The following is an 8500-nucleotide window of genomic DNA, read 5'->3' on the forward strand; positions in this document are numbered from 1 at the left end:
TCCCCGCTGGAGCCCACCTCCTCAGGCATGTCCACTAGCACCTGCATTCCAGCTCCCAGCCTCAGTTTCCCTCTGGATTCCTGAAGGCCCTTTTCCACCCCACCCCTACCAATGAGGGTGCAGCCTCAAGTTTATAAACAGCAGGGTGATTTCCAGAAAGGGCCTGGTAGGCTCTCAGTTTCCAATTATAACAATTATAACTGTACACTCTCACCCCCACAGGGCCAACTTCTCTGGGCTTCTGTTCCCCTGAGCCCACCCCACCCCCTCTCTGATTCATCCCCCTTCCTCCCCCACCCCCACACACCAGGGGTTTCTGTTTTGTCAGGAGCCTCATGTCAACCCAGCCATCTCCCTGGCAGCAACAGCTGCCAACCCCAAATACCAGAGCTGGTATTTATAGAGGAGAATGCATCAGTCCGGGGAACAAGCACACAGGAGAGGCGCTCTGGGGGGGTGGGGGTGGGGTACCTGAGGAGACATGGGTGTCAGATGGTGGAGGAAGGTTTGAGGTAATGAGCCCCAATCACTTCCCACCCACTTCATGCTCCAGGCCCCCAGCAGAGAAGCCCCGAATAGGGCTTGTCCATCCCTTCACATGTCTCCTCCTTAGTACAAGGCACTGGCTGACCCCTAAGGACATTTCCGCTTCTCCATGAATATTGGCTGTCTCTCCATACCTCCACCTGGCACTATTCAGGTCTCTCTTTAGGCCTGACCCTTTAGGAATGCAAAGTTTGGAAATAGAGATCTGGTCTTATCCTAGCTCTGCCATCACCTGAAGATGTAATTACAATCAGGCAAGTCCTTCCCTTCTCTGAGTCCTCACTATAAAGTAGGAATGGTCACCCTGGCGGTGTCTATCGGCTATGGGTTTGAAGAGGCTCAAATAACAATATACAAATAATACTACCTTGTGTATTCTGAGCACCCACCGTGTGTCACTCTGCTAAGCGCTCCCCACCCATGATCCCCAATTCTCTTGACACCCCATGTTGCAGCTCAGGAAGCTGAGGCAGCCTGACTTCAGAGCCCATGCTTGTCCCCAGGGTATGTGCGAATGTGCCAGGTTAACTGCAAAGAGCTTTGTGGCTGCTGTCTTTGCAAAGCCCTTTCACATTCAGTTTCTAATTTTTATCCCAGAGACAAGCTTATGAGGTGGGTGGGGAGTTCCAGATATTCTTATCCAGCCTTCGAGTCAGTGCAAGCTGTTGCGTTCTGGTTATTTTTGTGTCTCGTCTCCCATACTACATTGTAGGCTCCTGGAGAATTTTTGGGAGACCATGTGACTCTTTTGCACGTCCCTTTGGACAGGCAGCACTGTCCTTGTTCAAAGTAGCCTGCAAGATTTCTTTCCCATCCCCTTCTTTTGTTAACATATGCTGCGTGCACACAAACACACATGTCCATGAGACACACCTGTCCACGAGTGGACAGGTGATCCCAGCCACTCTTATAACTGCATCCCTCTGACTGCAGCGGTTGGCTCAAGGGGCAGGCCTGGACCTGACCAGGGCCAATCAGAGACCCACCCTGGAATTTATACACGGAACTGGGATTACTAAACTGGAGCCTCTGGCAACCATGTTTCCTGCCCACTGGGGAGGTCTTTCTGGCATAGGAAGAAAAAGAGGTCAGCGTGCCGGGAGAAGCAGAGACACCCAGAGAGAAGGAGAATGTGAGGCTGGAAGTCCTAAATTCCATCTCCTGGGACCCTGGTTCTTCAGTTCTCTATTTTGTGAGCTCCCCCAGTATCCTTCCTGGGTTTGGGGCCAATAAACTTTTCTTTTCTTTTTTTTTTTTTGACTGAAGAGACTTGGTATTGGCTACTGCCATTTGTAATCAAAACAACCCTGGCTAATATGCTGTAAGGAGACTGTGCGCCCATTTCCACAACACTAAAGAGGCCAGAACACTTTTGGGACTCCTCTCTGTGAACAGTCTCCAGACCACATAAGGAAATTGCCCTTTGGACTAGCCTGAGGCCTCAGTTCCTTAGTGAAATGAGACAGAAAGCAAATAAATAAATTATACCATCTACTCTCTAGTCAAAATCAACATCTACCAGACTTGGCTCTGAACCACTTGGAGCTGTTTCCAAAATGTTGGTTCCACCCCTAAGGATTTGCTACCATGGAGGGCAGCAAAACAACGCTAGAAGGCTCGGAGGGCAGGTGAAAGAGGAGCATTCCAAAGCATGTTCTGAACCAGGCAGCACCACTGAAGTAAGAGTTTAGACTCCCCTTGGGACTTCTTAGAACTAGACATGCTAAAAATAATGATAATTTATCTGGATGGGTAATGAACTTAGCATAAAATGCAAAAGGTCTCATTCTGTGGATTGCCTTTTCACTCTCTTGATAGTATCCTTTGATGCACAAAAGTTTTTAATTTTGATGAAGTCCAGTTCATCTATGTATTCTTTTATTGCCTATGCTTTGGGTGTCATATCCAAGAAATCATTGCCAAGTCTAATGTGAAGAATGTTATCCCCTGTGTTTTCTTCTGAGAGCTTTACAGTTTTATGTCTTTGATCCATTATGAATTAATTTTCATACACAGTATAAGTTAAGGGTCCAACTTCATTCTTTTTCATATTAATGTTATATGAATATTATATGATAGATAATTTTCCCAGCACCATTTGTTGACAAGACTGTCCTTTTCCTCTTATTGAAAACAATTTAGCCATATATGCAAAGTGTTTTTTTTTTCTAGGCTCTCTGTTATGGTCCATTGGCCTAGGTATCTGTCCTCACACCACTACCACACTGCCTTGATTACTATAGCTTTGTAATAACTTTTGAAATCAGGAAGTGTGACTTCTCCAACTTTGTTGTTTTTTTTCAAGATGTTTTGGCTATACAGGTTCCATTGAGATTCCATTTTGAATTTTAAATGGAATGAATTTTTCTATTTCTTAAAAAAAAATTTGGTGAGATTTTTACAGGGGTTGCATTGAATCTGCAGATTCCTTTGGGTAGTATTGAAAGCTTAACAATATTAAGTCTTCCAATCAATGAATACTGGATGTCTTTCCATTTTTGTGTCTTCTTTATTTCAGAAATGTTTTGTAGCTTTCAATGTGCAAGCCTTACTCTTCCTTAGTTATGTTTATTTCTAAGTATTTTATTCTTTTTGATGCTATTGTAGACGAAGTTGACAATAAGGGCTTTTCCCTTTATTCTGTTAATGTGATATATTATACTGATTGGTTTTCATATGTTAAACTAACCCTGCATTCCAGAAAAAAGTCCCATGTCATCATGTATATAATCCTTTTAATATGCTGTTGAGTTTTGCTTTGCTAGCGTTTTGTTGAGAAGTTTAACATCAATATTTATAAGGAATATGGATCTGCAGCTTTATTTTCTTGTATGTCTTTGTCTGACTTTGGTATCAGACTAATGCTAACCTCATAGAATGTGTTAAGAAATACTTCCTTTTCAAATTTTTAGAAGATTTTGAGAAGGGTTGGTGTTAATTCTGAAATGTTTAGTAGAATTCAACAAGGAAGCCATCTTGTCTTACTCTTTTCTTTATTGGGAGATTTTGAGTCATTCTTCTTAATCATTCTTCTTAATATCCTCATTTTTATTTCACTGCATGTACTTACCATCTTTGGCCAATTTTTTATTGATAAACATTTCCAATCTTTTGCTATTATAAACAATGCTGGTATGAACATCCTTGGAACAAAACAAAATACCTATTTACTTATTTGGCTGTGACAGGTCTTAGTTGCAGCACATGGGATATTCATTCCATCGTGAGAGATCTTTCTCTAGCTGTGGTGCAGGGGCTTTTCAGTCGTGGTACACAGGCTTAATTGCTCCTTGGCATGTGGGATCTTAGTTCCCTGATCAGGGGTCAAACCCATGTCCCCTGTATTACAAGCTGGATTCTTAACTGCTGGACCACCAGGGAAGTCCCAGGACAAACTTCTGAATATATAAAGTTTGGTAAGGCATTTTATTGGTCATTGGAAAGACTGATGCTGAAGCTGAAACTCCAATACTTTGGCCACCTCATGCGAAGAGTTGACTCGCCGGAAAAGACCCTGATGCTGGGAGGGATTGGGGGCAGGAGAAGAAGGGGATGACAGAGGATGAGATGGCTGGATGGCATCACTGACTCGATGGGCATGAGTTTGAGTAAACTCCGGGAGTTTGTGATGGGCAGGGAGGCCTGGCGTGCTGCAATTCATGGGGTCGCAAAGAGTTGGACACGACTGAGCAACTGAACTGAACTGAAGGCATTTTATTATTTTGGTAACGTATCACATTATTTTATGGTCACATCTCTCACCTGAGCTAAGTGATATTGGAAATGGGAAGGTCCACCAAGACAGACCTTTTCATTCATCATTTGCCAGAAAAGGGGGACAATTTATAAATGTGTGTTCATGGTACAGTCCCTTGTATTTAATACAATGCACATTACCAATATATTTTGTTGAATTCGTTAAAGAAGAAAGTCAGTCCTGATGTTTGCTTGAAATCTTCCCACATTACTCTAACCTTGGAGAGTCTTGGAAACTTAAGGTTGGAAGTAACTTCATAGGTCATGATGTCAAGCAGTCCCACACTCCCACTTCTCAATGAAGGCTTAAAATGTTTCTACTGTGACTCCAGCAAGCACTGCTCCACTTTGAATCCCTCTACTGCCTGGGGACGCAGTGTCTCCAGGGTGCCCACTCCACTCCACTCCACAAAGAGTATTGGGTAACTAACATGCCTTGGTCATGGGACAACAGACAGCCCTGCTGTTCAAAAACATTTCCTTATATTTGAACCCAGGAGATGTCTCTGCTATACCTATTATTCCGCCCTGGGAGCCAAACAGAGCAAAAAGAAATCCCTTTCAGAATATTTCAACTTCAAATATTTGGGGGTAGTGCTCACGTCTTTTGGAGACTTTGCCTATTTCACCATTCCCAATTTCTCTCCCTTCCCTAAACTAATGGACCGGCAAAACCCAAATTCATCATAGCCTCCAAAGCCCCACAGAACTGGCCCTGCCCATCTTGCTAACCTCAGCTCACTCACCTCTCCTTTGGGCTCACCTCACACAGCCTCTTTTTTGTTGGCTGACACTGCCAAGCTTTTCCCTGCCTTCCTCTAAGCTCAGTGACTGAGGGCTTGTGGATGCCTGGGTAGATCTCTGAACCTCATGGAGGGCGCCTTAGAAGACAAGGGCCCTGGTACCATAGGACCTCCCAGGCCCCATGGATGGCATGGATAGGGAGCAGGTAGCCGGTATGGATGAATCACCAGGATGCGGACACCGACTTGGCCACCATAGGGCATCTGAATTGAGGAAAAAACTGAAAAAGGTCAAAAAGGAGAGAGCCATAAGCGACTTTTCCACCTTGCCCTGTCTGGGAGCATCCCCCAGCTCTGGTCTACTCCAGGATGCCAGACGCAAGACAGTGCGGGTGCCTCCCCACCACGCGCCCCCCTCCACCAGCTGACCCCCACCTCCAGGGCTGCCTTTGGCCCTTTGCCCAGGGCCCCTCCTCCTCTTTCTATTTCCCAGCATCTCTGTGCTTCCATCCCAAGCTGGGTTGGGCCAGGAGACAGCCGCGGCGTCAGAGCTTGGGGACAGTGTGGCAGGTGTGGACTCTGGGACCCTGGCTCTTGCCTGAGCTTCAGCACTTGGTGGGGAGGTAGGAGACCCAAGCAAGGGGGTCTGGAGGTGAGGCAGTCAGCCAGAGGCTAAGATATGGCTGCTTAGCATGGAGGTTCACCCACTAACCATCTGTACCCCCTGGGCAAGTCCCATTTCCTGCCTGGCCCCGCATGTCCAGGTGTGAAAGGGGATCAGATCCGGTCATCTCCAAAGCCCCCTCAGCTTCTGACATTCTGAGTCTCTGGGCCCAGGGGGTGGGACACTGAGGGGTCCCTGGCAGAGCCCTCCCCGCCTCAGTGCTCCCAGAGCCCCAGCCCTCCACAGTCCCTTCCATGCTGCCCGCCCGCCCCCGCCGGGCCCCTTCCTCTCAGCTGTAGGGCTGCTTAACCTCCACAGGCGGCTGAGGAGCCAGAGTGACTGTAAAAGGGAAGGAATGTCCAGAGGCAATTGTTTCTTCCTGATATCACCAGGGGGGAGGTTGAGTTGGGGGGCCCGGCTGGAACGGCGGCGTCAGGATTATCCCTGAGACTCATCCCCCGCCACCCTGGCCTCCCCCCTGCACTGGCCCCCCTGGCCTTGGCTCAGCCAGCAATCCACCCCTCTCATCCGCCACCCTCCACATCTCACTGGCTTAAGACCTCCAGGCCTCCCTCTCCCACCTCTCTCCACCTTCTGACCCCAGACCCTCCCTTGGGACCCCTCCTTCATGGCACCCCCACCCCAGCTCTTATAAATTCCTCCCACACCTCCTCCTCATCACCCCCACACCCCTGACCTAGCTCCTTCTCTGGGGAGGCCCCACAGGCTGGCTCCAACCCCCTCCTGCCCCACGCTCCTTTTACAGACATGGAGTGCTGCGGGTTTTCTGCCAAAGTAGGAGAAGTCTGAGGCTGATCTCACCTCCTCCCAGCTCTCCACCAAATAGGCTGCCTTGCAGGCTGGGGAGGAGGTGGTGGGGACAGGGAGGCTGAGCCTCAAGGGGAGGAGCTAGTAGATGGAGGTGAAAGTGCTTTGCGGACTCTGCGCATCAGGTAGATTTCAGGTGTTATTGGAATCAGTAAGAGGTTTGAGGCGAGGAGGATGGAGACAGGAAGTCAGGTTGAAGGAAGAGGAGGGGGCTTTGCTAGCATGAAGGGAAGGTCCCCAGGAAGGCATCCTGGTGCCCTGGGAGCAGCATATGGCTGGAAGTTTAGGAGGCCAGAGTCCTGGCCAGCCCCAGATAAGCTGTGCGACCTTGGACTGGTTGCATCTCCTCTCTGGGTTGCAGTTTCTCTTTGCTTAAAATGAAATATCCTGGACATCCCTACCTATCCTGACCCCCAAAAGAGGAGGTAGAGAGGCCCTTTCTTATGAAAAGGTGCCTCCCTGGGCTGCTCGTCTGAAGCCTTTTTGCTCAGACAGACTCCTATCAAGCCAAATCCAGACATTGGCGCATGCCTAGAACAGACCCAACCCCACCATGTGTTGAAGAGAGGTGGCTACCCCTGCTATCAGAAATGGAATCAGCCTCGTCCGTAGACACACATTCTCCCGCCCTGCAGGTCCCTCCTGCCCGCGCTGTCTCTGTTGGCTCCGTCCTCACTGTGTGAGCACCTGGTCCTGCCCCACAAAACAGACACGGCCCCCACCTCCTCATGGGTTCCTGGCATCTCAGCTGTCCTGGTACATTGCTCCCCCACCACATCGCTCCCCCGGCCACCTCCCCACAGTTCCCAGCCGTCTGGGAGGACACCCCTGAATTCTCCAAGTCCCCTCAGTCCTGAGCCATTACCTGAAGAGGCAGGGGAGCCCTCTCTTCCCAACACAAATATGCACTGTCCCCTCAGCTGAAACCCAAGGAGAATAAGAGAAAACTCTCCTTGATCAGACTAGGGTTTATCAGGGTGGAGGAGGGGCAGGGGTGTGAGAACTGGGGTGGGAAGGTGTCAGGGTGAGTTGGGAGCAGCTGAGCTGGTGTAGGGTGGCACCCAGCCCTGCTCCAACCTCCATGAAAGGAGATTTCATGGGTTTCTCTACCTACCTACGGACTCATACCCTAGAGTCGCTAAAGGCCTAACTCTAACCTGTCTGCTCAAATATAAGTTCCTTCTTTCTTGGATAGAGAAATAGAGCTTCCTTTCTTCCCTGGGATTCTCTGCCATTCTTAGTGCCATCATTCAGCACCTCTCTTCATCATTCAGCCCTCTCTTCTTCCTGATTTATCCCCATTCCTTTTGTCTTTCTTCATAGGCTTTTTTTGGTTTCAACCCCTCCAGTTTGGTCATATCCCTGCCGTCCTGGGCGCTTTCCAGGTTTCCTACATCCCTCTGAGGCTGTGGAGTGCTTTAAACAGAGCCTGAGCAAGTTGGCAATGACCTCACGGGGCCACTATGCACAGTTGCTATCTATAGCCTTATAGGATCATCCTCCTCTTCCTCCAGCCAGCTGAGTCACAGTCAGCTTGGGGTCCACTCAGACCCCAGGGTCTTCTCTGCCACTCCTGACCACAGCCCATTACAGCACCCTGAGCTGTTCTCACTGCTGGGTCAGATGCTTATTCTCCAAATTTTCCAAGTACACAATGAAAGTGAGTCTTGGGTTCCAGAAAATGGCCATTTTAAAAAATTAACTAATTAATTGGGGGAGGGGTGCACCGCATGAAGCATGCAGGATTAGTTCCCTGACCAGGCATCAAACCTGAGCCCCTTGAGTGGAAAGGCTCTGCCTTTCTAACCACTGGACCACCAGAGAAGTCCCAGAATATACCCATTCTTGAACCTTCAGTGTTTTTATAGCCCCAGATAGAAATCTTCTCACACCTGTCCAGACAGCCAACCAATGGCCTAAGTTCCATTTGACTTTGCAGGGATATGGGACAAAGGGAGGAATT

The sequence above is a fragment of the Cervus elaphus genome, chromosome 8, assembly GCF_910594005.1.
Source record: "Cervus elaphus chromosome 8, mCerEla1.1, whole genome shotgun sequence".
NCBI lineage: Eukaryota > Metazoa > Chordata > Mammalia > Artiodactyla > Cervidae > Cervus > Cervus elaphus.